General features: G+C 38.1%; 1 protein-coding gene across 8 annotated transcripts in view; it reads right to left on the reverse strand.

Moving 5' to 3' along the window:
• DICER1 (dicer 1, ribonuclease III) overlaps positions 1-15,165 on the reverse strand; it is a 66,601-nt gene that overhangs the window by 51,292 nt on the left and 144 nt on the right. For 6 of the 8 annotated variants that reach the window (XM_074825031.1, XM_074825029.1, XM_074825024.1 and 3 more), the window contains exon 1: positions 14,968-15,089. The exons of 1 other annotated variant lie outside the window; for it this stretch is intronic. The gene's annotated coding sequence lies outside the window, so the exon portion shown is untranslated. One more of the 8 variants, XM_074825026.1, reaches the window with a different exon arrangement.

The raw sequence follows: 15,165 nt of genomic DNA on the forward strand, positions 1-15,165 counted from the left end.
TTATTTAACAGTTGGTCCTTTACTTGAGTACCAAATCATTACTTCTGAGTTTATTTAAAAGTTATATTCAAGCCTTTCAGGCACCTATGTCTTTCGACAGGAAGGCAATTAAGCAGACATTAGGGCAGGGATTTCTCTCCTCCCCAATCTGGGGGCAAGCTGTGAGGCAAGTACAGTTCCAAAACATCAATTATTCTTGCTTATGATAAGTAAAAGCAGCAGCTGCCCCCTGAATATAACACCATGTGGGGATTTTAATCCCATTATTTGCATAAACATAAATCCTTTCTCTCCATGTGGCAAAAAGTCAAGCTCCCCAAAACATGGGTGTTTGACACTTTTCTGTTATCTCTGTGCCAGAACATCCAAAATTACTAAGCGTCCTACATTACAAAATGCTTATGAACTCAGTAATTCTATGATGTAAGACCTGCAGATATTTGGGGTTTAAGTCACCCACCAAGTCTAAAATGAGAGTTCAAATCTCCTGTAGTTGGTCATAATATTAATTTATGTTATCACCCAAGAATCAGTGTAGAAATGATAGGCTTGGTTTCAAATAAGAATGTGTTTATTATTAACGATGAATTAAACTAACTCATCCAAATGCAACCTTAAAATACCTTAAAATAGGGAAGTATTATGTACCGGTTGGCCATTATTTACTCCAATTACATTTTGGCCTTTGTAGTTTTTAATCTGTCTTCCTGAAATAGAAAGCCTTCCCACCAGTTACACTATGTGTCTGCACATGTTCTTTCCCTGCAAAGAACCTGAAGTTTTCTTTTATGTGAAACAGGGATGAAGTCAAGATTCCGTTCATAAAAACATGAAGTATAAAGAGACTACTTTTGCTCTCAAATTCAGAAGATATTCAAAGTTGCTCAGATGCCATAGAACCCAGTCTCCAGAGAGATAACAGCAGAGGAGGAAAAAAAACAAGAAATCTGAACAAACCACACCGTATTTCCTTGATTCTTTCATTTTATTAAAGAAAAAACTGAATCATTGGCAAGACATTTCCACAGGCTCACCAATTTTTTTTTCAGAATATGTAAGAATGTGTAAAGGTGCAGATGAAAACGCTCTGTGGGATACAAATAGTGTTGCAAGAGCTCTCACACAAGATGAGAATGTGGCAAATTCTGTTCATGATTGTAAAAAAAGAATATATGTGGCTGATTGTAAAATGATCTGAACTAATTCCAAAACAGAAGAGGAAATTTTTAGTATCTTACCATACCTATCTGACTAACCAACTTACTGTGCAGAGAGCAGCCAGAAAAGGCTTTTATGTTGAGCCATTTCTTGTTCTAAGAGCTAAGAATCAACCAGGTCAGTGTTAATATCTGTGCAATAGTTACAAGTGTAGTGCATTTCTGCAGGATTCTGCGCACCATGAAGCACTTTACACAGGTTGCACTGGATTTTCTATTTATAAAAATTAAAATAGCCTTTAACTTAACAGCAGTAATTAATGCTTTCTATTTGAGTCAAACTGAAAAGAACTGCCATCTTTAAGGCAGAGGCTTTCATACCCTACTGAAGTGTTAGGCTTCAGCATAGCAGCACCTACTTAGATCATACATAACTAGTTGAATACAATGAACACCATGCTAAAAAGCTGCAGCATTTTATAGATACTGTTATTTCCGTTCATGTAAATATATGCATTTCAAATAGAACATGATCATTCCTCTACATTCTTTACAGTTAAACAAACTAATAGAAGACTTCAGCAGGTCGTATCAGTTAACAATTTATTTTAATGCATCGATCTTCACTTTTCAATATTGTCCAATAAAGCACACATATTTACATACTGCCTGGGGTTCAAAACTGGTGAGAAGCCACAAATATTACATTTTAACAGTATAAAGCTATAAGCTTCATGTAATATTTTTGTATCACAGGTTATCTGTAGCACTGTTGACCTTCAAGAACAACTGACATGATACTGAAACTGATTCAGATATTGTCAAGAATTCACTTGGTGAATAGGTAGTGATGGGAGAGCTGAAGTCCTTATCTGAGGTAAAGTGGCAAAAAATAACAGTATGTGATGAGACACGTTTGCTTTGTGTATTCTCAGTCCTGAACTATCAGTAAGAAAAACTGGAAGAGTTTGCAAAGATTTGAGGACTTCATCTTCTGCTGTATAACTTAAAAAGTTTTAATTGAAGGAAAAAAAAAAACCTTTAGCCCCAATATATGGGATTGCAGGTATCTAAACATTGACTGAGAAGCTTTAAATTTTAAAGCTTTTTTTTCCCTCCTTTGAAAGCTTTTCACATTCTGATCAACTACAAAAGCTAGCACAAGGTCAGATAAACAGCCTCCCATGTTAGAGTTGTGAAGTAACCCATTCATAAGGGTCCCTTAGCTCCAGTACTGATGCAACTAAGCACCAGTAACACTTCTGATTTCTGTCTGTGCATTGGAACACAGACCCATTCCTGATTCAATCATCTGTCAATCTTCCACAGTAGCAGAATGAATACAAGATGAAAAAGAATAATTGAAGATAAAATAGGTATTCTTGAGAGACTTCTCTGAATGTATATTAATAGATATCTTTGCCTAATACAAAGTTAAGAATCTTTTCAGTCCAGTGCAGCATTAGTCCAATTTTTCACACTACATATATAGTAATGGATACTCATACTATGTGGCTAAAAAAAAGTATCCATGTTGCTCCTCCTTGTCAAATGATAAAAAAAAAGCTTCAAAAATTGAATAAACTGTTTTGCTAGAGCCACCATTAAAAAAAAAAAGGGGGGGGGGGAGGGGAATAATTTTTCACCCTTTGTTTCTCAGGACGGAGTGAAAGCTATTCCTGCATATAAGCAAAAGCATTCCCAGCTATGGAAATGAGAGGATGGTTCCAGACATGAAAGCAGTTGTGGTATACTGAATATAGCATTACTCATTTAATAATTATTGAGACAGGTTAGAAGGAAAGATAATGGACTATTGCTAAACAATTCCACTTTTTCTATATTATCTAAAACGACTCAGGGCTGAGAAATAACATTTTAAGAGAGTTAAATCCCTGTAAATGGTGCAGTTGAGGGTTTCTGACACTAGTTAGGGTTCTGGAAGCAATATAACTAAACTAATACAGTACTGCAGCTGCCAATTAATCTTCTGCTGAGCACAACTCTGAATTAACATATGCCTCTGGTTCTTTCAATTCCAGACCATGTCTGAATAGCTGGCACAATACTGCACTGGAAAGACAGACATACCTACAGGATCCTGATCCACAGCCATCAGTTGAAGGGAGTTCCTCTCTTCTGTAACCTAAAATATAGTCCTGTAATTCAATCAGTTGTGAACTGCATTTTCAGAGCAGAACACAAATATACTAGTTTCAGTAGAGCCTCTTTTCTAAAAATACCACTGTAGATTTTGCTTTACTTGGAATTACCAGCTCCACAGCACTGGTCATCAAATAACAGTAGTATCAAAAAATAGAAAATATGTACCAAAAGAAAGAATTCCATCCTGTTCTTACCACATCAGTTTTAGTTTGCATGGAAGTTGTCAAACTACTCATCATTATGCCTAATATCATCCAATTACCAGAAGTATAATAGCAGACGTTTTACAAGTTGCTTGACTGCAGCAACATTATGCAGCCAACATCAAGCAACCATGAGCAAAAACTCTGAGGTGTTTTACTATTTCATTAGTTCTGAGTTTTCAGAAAAAATGCAGCCAAATTCTGTGAGGTCTACCCAACAGCTACATCAGCAGAGCCTGGACTATCTCCCCTTTCTGCTGGTGTCCTCAACTTCTACTCTGGATACATTGAAATCTACAAAAAAAAAAAAAAGTGACAGCCTGGCAGGTACATTCACTGCAGAAATCCTGGTGATTGACAAGAAGAGATGACAGGAGAATCTGCAAAGCAGTAGAACACAACTCCACCATTTTGAATTTGGGAAAAGAAAATACAGATTCACACACAATCCTTTGCAGTTATCACCATATCTTTCTTCCAATCTGGGCAACTGCAAACACTTCAGTACTTTCACTTAGCAATGAGTACTGGATTAGAAGTTACTTTCTTGCCCACATTTATCCTCACAGTACCCTGCAGATGACCAATTCCAGCAAGTCAGACTGCCCAAGTAATTCTTCAGAGGTCAATCAAATCCAGACTCTCTGAAGACATCCATGAAGTAGCACTGAAGAGAAAGGAGAGCAGAACAGCTGTAATGAGTATGTAACCTTTTAGGTAGGATCAGAAGAAACACTGCCAGCCTTTAAACGACAAAGAACTCAATCCACTTATGAGGGAATCAAAGGAAAGGAGCAACTTTTTAGAAGCAAACCAGAAAAGTCTTGGAAAAGTAGAGATACTTCTGCTTTTAAAAAACCCAACACCTTACTAAAAGCCTTAAGATACCAAACTTGGTTTAAAAGCAGGGGAATAATCAAGCATTTTAAGGTAAATTACTCCACCATTAATATCTCAATACAGCAAATTTGATTAAATTGAAGACATTAACACTCCTTAATTTAATCTTTATTTATATTGGAAAACCTCACATACAAGGTTTCTTCTATAACTAACCTTCTATCAGTTAGAAACTTACTTTGGTTTTGTAGTTTTCTTTAGAAACAAGTGCTTCCATATTGATATTATTTATCTTGATTTGCAACTATCAAATACAGGCATCTGATTAATTAGGAGGGTGGAGGGTAGCATCACAGCCATTAACAACGTTTAAGTAATTACATCATTTAGTTTATTAACTGGTATATTCCATTATGTAGAACAATTGTTTCCCTTGCCTATTATGCATATTACAGTGTATTTTAAAAAAATATACAACTCAGTTAACGCAAACATATCTTAGTTATAATAATAAATAAAACTTTAAATTCTGCAAAATTAATATTTAAATAGAACTGGGTTTCAATTTCATTGACTAATCATTTGTTTTTATCAGCTAATGAGCTGTCTTAGTTGAGTAGGCATAAACAGATGCTTTAAGATGGCTAAAGAGGCAGATAACGGATTGGTATGACTTTCAGAATGATTTAAGCAGATTACATGCCTAACTGTCAATGGAGATTTGAAAGATTTCCCCCTTCTTCCTCAGCATTGCTTTCTCAACCCTGAACAACTGGAAAACTTTCACTTCTCTTTGGTTAACAGATTAATTACACCACCTTTCTCGCACAACAAAAATCAGAAGTACTATTATTTAGAAAAATGCATAGTTAGCTTTCACCATTTTAAAGACTGAATAGACAGATATTTACTGAAGGTAGGATACAATTCCAACACTTGAAAACTTTCCTTTTCTCCATGACTACATATAATTCATCCAAAAATGGCCATTCTCATAATTTACAATTCAAGTTACTTCAGCATCTTTCAAACACATACTAAAACTAACTGGTGAAACAAAAACCAGATCAAAACAAAAAAATCCCAGGCTATAAATTAAGGCCTTTAAGACTTGTAATATAAAAATAGTTTTGAAATGAAATTTTAAAGGTATATCCTTTTTAGAAATTTGACTTCGCTGCACAGACAAGTGCTTAGAGAAACGAAGACTAATCAACTAAGGCAATGAAGTTCATTCAGAAAGTAAAAGTGTGTTAAACCCTTATGGGCAAGCTGTCACTGAGAAGGGTGACCTTATTACTCCCTTTCTAGTAGGATTAAACAGAGCATATGCAGAGGTTTAACATATCATAATTTCACCAGATTGGTATTTCATTTTAGCCCTCTCAAATATGCTCATAAAAATCTGTGTCTGGTTGTACAAAGTTTTCTAAAATAATCACAGAAGAAATAATATATTTCTGGTGTAGACAAAACCCAGGAAAGTCACTTTGTATTTCATCACTTTTCCTTCGTTTTCACTCAGCAGAGACAAAACGCTGTATGATAAAGGCACCCATATCACAGCTTAACATGCATTGAATATGGTACTGCTATACATACATACATGCTGCTTCCAGCCCTCTCTTATGGTGGCCCAACTGTTTCCAGGTAATTTGTGACCACATCTAGAGACAGACCGTAACAGAATAAAGAAACCACACAAAATAATTCATTCTTAGATGATTTTGTCTCCTTAATCCACTTTACCATACAATTTCAGAAATGCTTGCACCAATAAAGCCTAACAACAAATACCACTACCTGGGGATACACAGGTATTTTCTTTCTATGCCTGTCAAACTATAGCCTAAGATACAGCCTATGCACCGTGGATGCCTAACAGGAAAAAGGATTTACTGTTTTGAGTAGTACCTCCATGAACATATATCCCCTAATTAGAATGCAAACTTCAAAAGAATATGTGTATTTATGTTAAACTTTTCTGCTTTTCTCTTAATTAACCCTCTATGCAGTACCATAATATCAATTCCAAATACTCCTGCATTAAGTATTGGCTACTGTTTCATATGAAAATTATATATACAGTCAGCTAATATTCTTAGAAGTACATCTGCAAATTGAAACTTGTAAATATTGTTTATCCCATAAATCCCAACAGATTACAAAAGTTTAGCCCAAGTGCTGAACTCCTAACATTGAAAGGCACATTGTTTACATTTTGAATATTCTTGCTATAAGATCGAATGTATCTTAATGTATCACCATTCAATTACATATTTTAACAAAAACTGCAATTTTCACCATAAAACCAAGTTTAGCCTATAAAAAAAAAAAAATCTGGAAAATTTGTATAGCCTAACCCCACCCCCAGTTCTATTCTGAAGGCAAATTTATGGGGTGGGGAGAAACAGAACCTTACTCAAGTTGGGGAAAAAAAAAAATCATAAAGTTTTCCTGATTTATAAAGGTGACTTGCCTCTCTCAAGTAGCCCAACTTGTTACTTTTGAATTTCCCACATATTTAAAGAATTTATTTAAAGAATTCTGTTGTGGATAGCATGAGGCCCTAAAGCTTTGATTTCAAATTAAGAATTACAAATCTCTACAACGTTGGTGGTAAACAAGCTAGGTAGTTGTTTGTTTGTTTTGGGGTTTGTTTCCATGGAGGGGCTTGGCTGGCTTTGGGATTTAAAAGGGTTTTTTGTTTGGTTTGGGTTTTTTAAAATGAGGACAATGATTTGTCCTTTCTTCACTGAAGCCTAACCACTCTGCTTTCAAGAGCTTTTAAAGTTAATCAAAGTATGCCTGAGAACACACAATTACAAAAAATTCACCCCATCACTTTTAAAAAATGGAAAACTGGATAGAGGAAAACATACATTTTTTAGATTATTAGGCTCTGATTTGTATTTGATTGTATTATTATCTTATTATCTATAATCACTACATTTCAGGAAAACCGCAGAAGATGTCCTAAAATTTTATGCAGTTTCTTGCACAGCTCCCTAATTATGGAGTCACAACTACAAATTACCACTAGATAAAAATGAGAGGTTTTAAACTAGGCATAACTTCAGATCTGAATTTCCCAAGCTAATAGCTAAAGTGTTCCATCTTGATTACTGCACTTTCTGATAGTTGTTACATTTCTAAAAAAGCTGTTAAAACCTCAGAATAACACTCACTAAAGAAATGTCATTAAATCCAGTTGCATTTTTATTCCATTTTCATAATACTCTATAAGCTTTTTCCACCACTTTGGTTCAAATTCTGGATTTACCACAGCTGATTTTCATATACAAACCCACAAATTTACTGTAATAATACACCTGTTTATAACAACAGCTATTAAGTGAGAAAGTAGAAAGTTGAGAAAAATATGAAACAGTTATTTTAATTAAGAGGTGAGGAGATAAATCAATATTCATAAAAGGCGGCAATCAAGTGGAAAGTAGTATGTTGGGCTTAGATTTCATGAGACTGCGGATCCAATCCTATGGCAACCTAGTGCTAAATGAAGCAGCCCCACTTTCACTGCTCCTTCCCTTTTCTAAACAGCTTTGACACTTGTGCTGAACTATTTTTCTCCCAAAGAGCCAGACACTAACGAAGTGACTTTTTTTTCCTTCACCTAGGCAAGTTTTCTTCTGGTTTTGCAAGTTGAATTAAGTAGTTCATGGGGATCAGATGAATATTAGAGCTGGCATGAGACAGCTGTCATCCACTTTGACAGCCACTACACACTGCTTACATTACAGAAAACAAGCAAACTGTATTCAACAGGATTTGACTCACTCAAAACCAGACACCAGCTTCTCTATCACCAACTGTTGCTGAACTGTGTTACACTAATGACAATAAACATAAAAATTCCAGAAACAAAACTTCTTGCTGTCTAGTCCAAAACTATTTGAATGCAGCAAAAGGAAACACCTAGTGGCAGCAGCCAGCAATAACAGGATGAACCGATAAGATTTTAACAACTGTTAATAGTTGGCAGTCAATGTATACATTAGTAGCATTATTGGCATGCTATTCAAAATGCTTGCCAGAAGTCAGCACCTGCTTCATCATTATGCCAGTCACTACATGCCCTAAAATCATCCAGTAATTCCTTGTAGATCCTCATCCACTGATATAATAACCAGTCAGTAGACAGTTTTACAAATCATGAATTTTGTCACTGAAAACTCACCGTCTACTCAGTTTAGGCAACATAGAGCCTTGAGAAGACCATTTTCCAGACAATTTAGTATTAATCAAGGCAGGTTTCACTTCTCAACTTCTACATAGCAGAGCACTAACTATGCAAAGATTACCAAGGGAAAATTACTCATCTCCTGGCAGTTGATCATATGTCTTTAAAAGACCAAGGGAGCTCATAAATGTTTTTTGCATTCTTACAGTCCTTTTTCAATGAACTACTTCAAGGTAAAAATGCGGGCCTACGTTGCCCATTACATTCATAAAACATACACATACTCCTCCAGAGCTTTGTCACCTGTCACAGCTCAAACTCTTTCCTCTCAAATCCCGCAGTAGATGGTATAGCCACTTCTTCAGAGAAAGATTTCACTAAATCATAGTCTTTCTGATTGCACAGTAAAAAAAAAAATTAAAAAAAATCAACTGATCTATTCAGCATATAAACCTATGGACTTGAATGCCTGGGTATACATTTCTTAATTTTTTATTTATGATCTTTGAAAGTATACAGACAGACAGCTGCTTCTTGCCCTATCACTTACAGCTTGCTGTTTCTTTAGTGTCAAAATAATACAACTCAGGAGGCTGATGCTGACAGAGTTCAATGTTCTTTGGAAACAAGAAAGAAAAAAAAACTTCCCCCCTTCTTCAGAAGTACTAAAAAATTATAAGGCAGTCCACAGGATTTTGTTTAATTTTCATAAGCTAACAGAAAATGCAGACCTTGCTTACAATAACTATAGAAATAATGAGAAAGAGAGAAGGATAATCCCATGGTTTAGTAACACGCTTCTGTCACTTTCCTCTTACAGACGCTGTCAGTCATGCTGACTCTGTCCACTACACTAGTAGAAAATATTCATTTACTAGGGTCAATTTCCCTCTTATTTTGCCTCACAGAAACAGGAAAGCATAAGTAGCAAGAAGAATAAATGAAGAATACACACACATCTTCTTGGGGACTCACAGAACATACAGCAGAAACAGAGGTTAAATTTTTTTTTTTTTTTGAAGTACTATAGTTTTTCATGACCATTATCCACCTCCAACAGTAACTTGGTTTTTAAAGTCTTGGAGATCACCAAGACAGCACTATGTTAGACAGCAAAAGTAACCAAAAATGATCTTCAGTAACTGGGGGGGGGGGGGGGGGGGGGGAAGTCTTCCCCCCCCCCCCCCCCCCCCAAAATATTTTCACAGACCTCATATCAAGTGTACACAGTAACTTCTCAATATAGACATTTAACTTTAGTGGAAAGATGGCAAAAAGTTGTGGGTCATTGAAAGAATCAGATGCCAAAGCTTTTGGTTGTATAGTAAGCACTATCTTTCATTTTATGTCCTCTTCCAAAAATGAAAACCTATTAGCCATTGACCATGAAGGTAGCAAGGCAGACAGGTTTGTCTGCTCAGAAATACAAAGCTTAAGTGAGGAGCTAAAAGTCTTACTTGAGATTGATCCCAGGCACGGCACTAACATCCTGATTAAAGATGATTAAATATAATAAATGAATATTAAGAATTCATAAAGCCACAACTAATAAATCAGCTTAAATACATTTAAATGTCTTTATGTACAGAGGCAGAAAATAAACATCTAAAAAACTGTCTTTAATTTAAGCACTTGAAAGTTAAATTCAAAGGAGGGGGTGAAAAGAGAAATGCCTGAATTAACTTGCCAAACTCATGAGTCAGTGAGAGAAGTTAGGGCTTCTGAATCCTAGACAACATCCTAACCACTAGATCACCTCTAGTTTTTACTATCAACTAAGAAGCAACTTCACCTTTAGATAGATAAGCCTTGCTCACTTCTTCTTGAACAAGAAAATATAGAGCCAAAGTCATCATAAAAGGCCAGTAACAGTTGCAAGAAAGCTGTAAGAAACCTGATCTAGACCAGAAACAAAGCAGACTTTGCAAACAAAAGAGAAACATGAATTGCAAAGTTAAGCCAGCCCAGACATGCCTGCATAGCCAAATCATCTCAATGGAGTCAAACAAATTAACTTTAAAAAGCAAGCTGTATTCGCCTCACTTCCTAAGGAAAGGAAATTTATGCCATCAGTAAGTGAGCAGGTCTAAAACTCCAAACCAGTTTTCAAAAAATCAAAGACTAAATAAAGATCCTAAATTCTTAAGTTTTCAAGGAAACTGATTTTTTTTTACTACTGCCCAGCTACTTAGCATCTCTGATGAGGAAAAGGCCACTACATGGCTTCACAATTTATCAGGAATCAGATTCCAAAAAAGGAGACGGGCACTGGAAACCAGGTTTTAATAATTAACAGTAAAGGTTGTTCGTTGGTTGGGTTTTTTTGTGTACAAATGAAAAAACATGAGAATACTGATGAGCGATTTAAAAACAAAACAAGAAAACCCCCCAATGCCCAACCTGACCACCTCTGTTTCCAGCAACCAATCCCTCAAGTCAGCAGCCACCGTGCTGCATCTCAGATATAAATGCACACTTATTCAATGAACCCAAAGGAACTGATCCTTTATGAAGAGTAATAGAAGATGCAAAACATGGGCAGAAACTGATCATGTCAGCTTACACAGCATAAGTACTGAGCGACAGACATAAAGAGAAAAAAAGCAGAGCAAAACAAGTTTTTCTACAATGCTATCATGTATTAGCAAGGATCAAAAGAGAGCACTTTTGGTTCTTTTCCCTTAGTAAGAAGGGACCCAAAAGTAACACCTGTGCCTACCAAAACAAGGATCACAGATTCATGACTGTGTGGCACTTAAGTAAAAGCCACAACAAGCTGTACTAAAGTCTCTTGGATTCAAGAGTATTTATGCAAGGAGAAGCTGGAGAATATTGCTCTTCCTTCCTTTCCCACCATAGAAGGGCATTTCAACACTTCCAGCTGTGCAACAATGCAAGTAAATTCCTCGATAGTAGTTTCAGTTCTCTGCTTCATGACTCCAAAAGCTGCAGGAATTTGAAGGTGACAAATGTCAGAGAAAGTTTACTTAACTAATGCAGTCTGCGATATAGAGCAGAGATAACAAGGGTATTTAAGATATACTGCTCAACATTCAAACTTGAAAAATTATTACATTATTAGGTAAGGCATACAAGAACTACCAAAACCAAGAGTTCACCTAATAGAATATCATGGCATTCATTAAAGTGGGCACGGCTTTGTCCTGTAAATTAAGTCTTTTAGAATGCTTACTTTAACTACATTCCTACACCCACCACCCCCCCAAACAATCAACACAGCTTGAACACCAAACCTTGAAATCCCAACCAAAGACAGCTGTAACTTCAGCTAAAAGTGAACTTTTAGTTTTACTGTATGCCACGTTTCTTCTGGTTTATCACGATACATATGGAAGTCATGAAAGGCTAAAGGATGAAGAAATACATCTGGATGGTGTGAAGAAAAATCATGCTTTCTCCTCTACTCTAATCATTCTTAGCCTTCAGGGTTCTAAAAACATATTGCATACAATTACATAGAGGTTCTTGTTCTACACAATACTATAATTATACTTTTACTTTCTTTAAAGGGAACCACTTCCTGGAAAAAAAAAAAATAAAAATCAAGCTTCTGTGCTATCAGTATGAAAAAATTACTGTTGAAAATATGAAGGTGATGGGATACAGATGGTCAGTGGTTACACAGCGAGGCATTAGGACATCATAACCATCGCGCTGTTCTGCCAACAACCTATCAAGCTCAGTATATTCCCTAGTTTGTACCATCTACATGAGATAAAAAAACCCTGGATTTCCTCACAGAGAATTACTGAATAATGGAACAACCCATCTCAAAGAATGTTTTGGTGTTCCACCTGCTGCCTGATAGACTAGATTATGCCCTGAAATAGAATGCCTGTCTGTAGTCTTAGCACTTACTGTAACGCTCATCATTGCTGAAGTGTACAATCCCTTTCAAAATCTTCCTGAACTCTTGCTCTCACTTATGTTCTACAGCTTATCCGAAGAGAAATCAAGAGTATTTCATCTCCAAGTTCACCATATCTGTTTTACTAAATGGCTCCTTGCTCTTCTAAGAAGGATACACGTTTTTGTATTTGGTTTTGCCAGTAATTTGCATTCAGCTACAGGTCAATGCACATTTAGCCAGTTCATACTGAAAGTGAACATGGGTGAAGTAGTGATACTCAGACTCTAATCAGCTGTGCTAAAGGAACTTTGTGCAATCCATTAACTTTTCTGAAAAACAGGAAAAGTACAAATTTTTGAAGTGGGAAATAAGAAACATCTAAGGAGTACACAAAAAACATGACAAGTTTTTTTGAACTGCAGGTTCTGCTTTTTTTCTTCTCATAGGCTACAGAAGATCAAGGTATTTCTCAAAAAAAAGAAGTGTAACTTCCATAAAAACGTTAGTGTAATACTACATCAGGCAAAATAGCTTTCTAGCTTATTAGCCTCCCTCTAGTAGTAACCAATGGAGGACACGTATGAAGGAGCAGGGCAAGACAAGGCAAGCAGGAAAACCTTCCATTGACCAGTCACCTTGATGTTTGCTGCATCTGAGAAGATACTCCTGTGTTTGATAGTCTCTGATGATTTCCCCACAAATTAATTGCTTCAACTTCCTTGCTAACTTTTGGTATTCCCAATACGCTGCTGCACCAGGTCTTTTAGTTACACACAGTGTAAAGGAGTATCTCATTTGTTTTGAATCTGTAGACTACAGAAATCTTTCAAAAACAGGGGAAACAAAACAAAAAAACCCGAGAGCTCCCTACGTACTTTCTTCATGACTAAGTTTCATAATGTCTCTTATCCCTCCACTGGTATCTTTCCCTGGGTGAAAAGCCCCAGCCAATTTTCAATCCACCTTTCTCTTAGCCTAATACAATCTCTTTGAGGTAGAAGAGAGATAAAGGGAAAATACCCAAACTGCAATTAGTATTAAATGTATGGCCCCAGAAAGGATTTATACAGTAGCATACTGATGCCATTTTCTCCTCAGTTAATTGTTAATTCTAGCATTATTCATTTTTTGACTGCTGAGCACTGAGCTACAACTCAATCCTATGGATTAATAAATAATAAAGTAACAATCCAATGATTATACATGTAAAAGCACCTTCCAGCTGAAAACTTCTAGTAGCATCTTCAAAGCTTTTAAATAGACTACAATGTATCATGTAGAGACAGATGAGAAGACCCTCAAGAGAAGGATTTATGAGAATAATCATGGAATAATAGAAATCAATTTCAGTTTGTGTCTATATCAACTTGTTAAAACAAACACCACCCAACCTACTGAACTTACATATGCAGTTTGCACTTCAATAGAGCACTCAAAATGGCTTAATAAGAAGTGTAAAACAGGGTTAACTGTCTGCAAAGTTGTTTTGATTTTCCGTTTTGTTGCTCTAAACGTGGTAATCATCTCCCAACCTACACTTTCACCACTTGAGCCCACCACATAACTTGGAAGTTCAAAAATCCTAACGCCAAAAATACTCATAACTGATGATCTGAAGCGCCAAATATCCTCCAGACTTTTAGCAGCTAAAGTTAACTGAACCACTAAGAGATTCACCTTTTTGAAACAATGATTTCTGGTTAATAATATTACACAAAAAAATATCCCCTTTTTTCAGATGTCAGTACCACAATCCCTTTTCTACTCATTCGGGTTTCTTTTTAGATTACCTAACACAGCAACAAACTCCAGTGCAAAAATATTTGTCTTTTTAACCCTTTGTTTTTAACTTCAGATCACACAGCACAAGGCCTGCCTTCATCACGCTGCCACTACGTTTTTCCACTCCACGCGCTGCCTTCATTTAAACTGGAAGAGGACGGAAAGGAAGCAGCGAGAAGAGCTAAGTTTCTCATACCGCCTTTAGCATGAGCACTTCAGACCGGAAAGTCTTTTACTATCCTACACCGCCTTCCCCAAGCCCATCACGACACGGCAGAAGGGCTCCAGAGGCGCCCAGCCCCGGGAGGCAGAGCCCCCGCCGGCAGGCAGGCCTCCAGCACGGCTGGCCGGGGGGCGCGGAGCCAGAGCAGACAAAAGCCGAGAGGGGCCAGAGCGCGGCCCCCGCCGTGCGGGCCCTGCCGCCGCCCCACACGCGGGGCCCCGGCCCTGCCGGCGTCGGGGCCCGCGGGAAGTTTCCGAGGCCGATCCCGCGGCCCGGAGGCCGGTGCCGCCCCGGGACCCGCAGGGACAGGGACGGTCGCTGGGACGGAGGCGGGGCAGACCTAACCGGGCCGCAGCGCCGGGAGGGCGGGGAGGGAGCTACCGCCGCCATCCCACCCCGCTCGGCGGCGGCGCCGGGGTTGCGGGCGCTCAGGCCGGCGCGGGCGGCGGGCTCCGGCACCCGTGCTCAGCCGCCATGCAGCTCCCGGGGCGAGGGGCAGGCGCGCCCGGGCCGCCATCTCCTACCTGCTCGGACGGGACCCAGCCCAGCGCTTCCCCCCACTACAGGCCGCGTCTCATTGTGTTGCTGCCGCCGCCGCCGCCGCCATTTCCCCGCCGCCGCCGCCTCACTCCCCCCAACTGTCAGGTTCCTCCATTCACCTGGGCCCGGGACAGCCTCCTCCCCCTCCCTTCCCCCTGCGCTGCCGGCACTACGCAAACGGA

This window comes from Strix aluco, chromosome 4 (assembly GCF_031877795.1).
Source record: "Strix aluco isolate bStrAlu1 chromosome 4, bStrAlu1.hap1, whole genome shotgun sequence".
Lineage (NCBI taxonomy): Eukaryota > Metazoa > Chordata > Aves > Strigiformes > Strigidae > Strix > Strix aluco.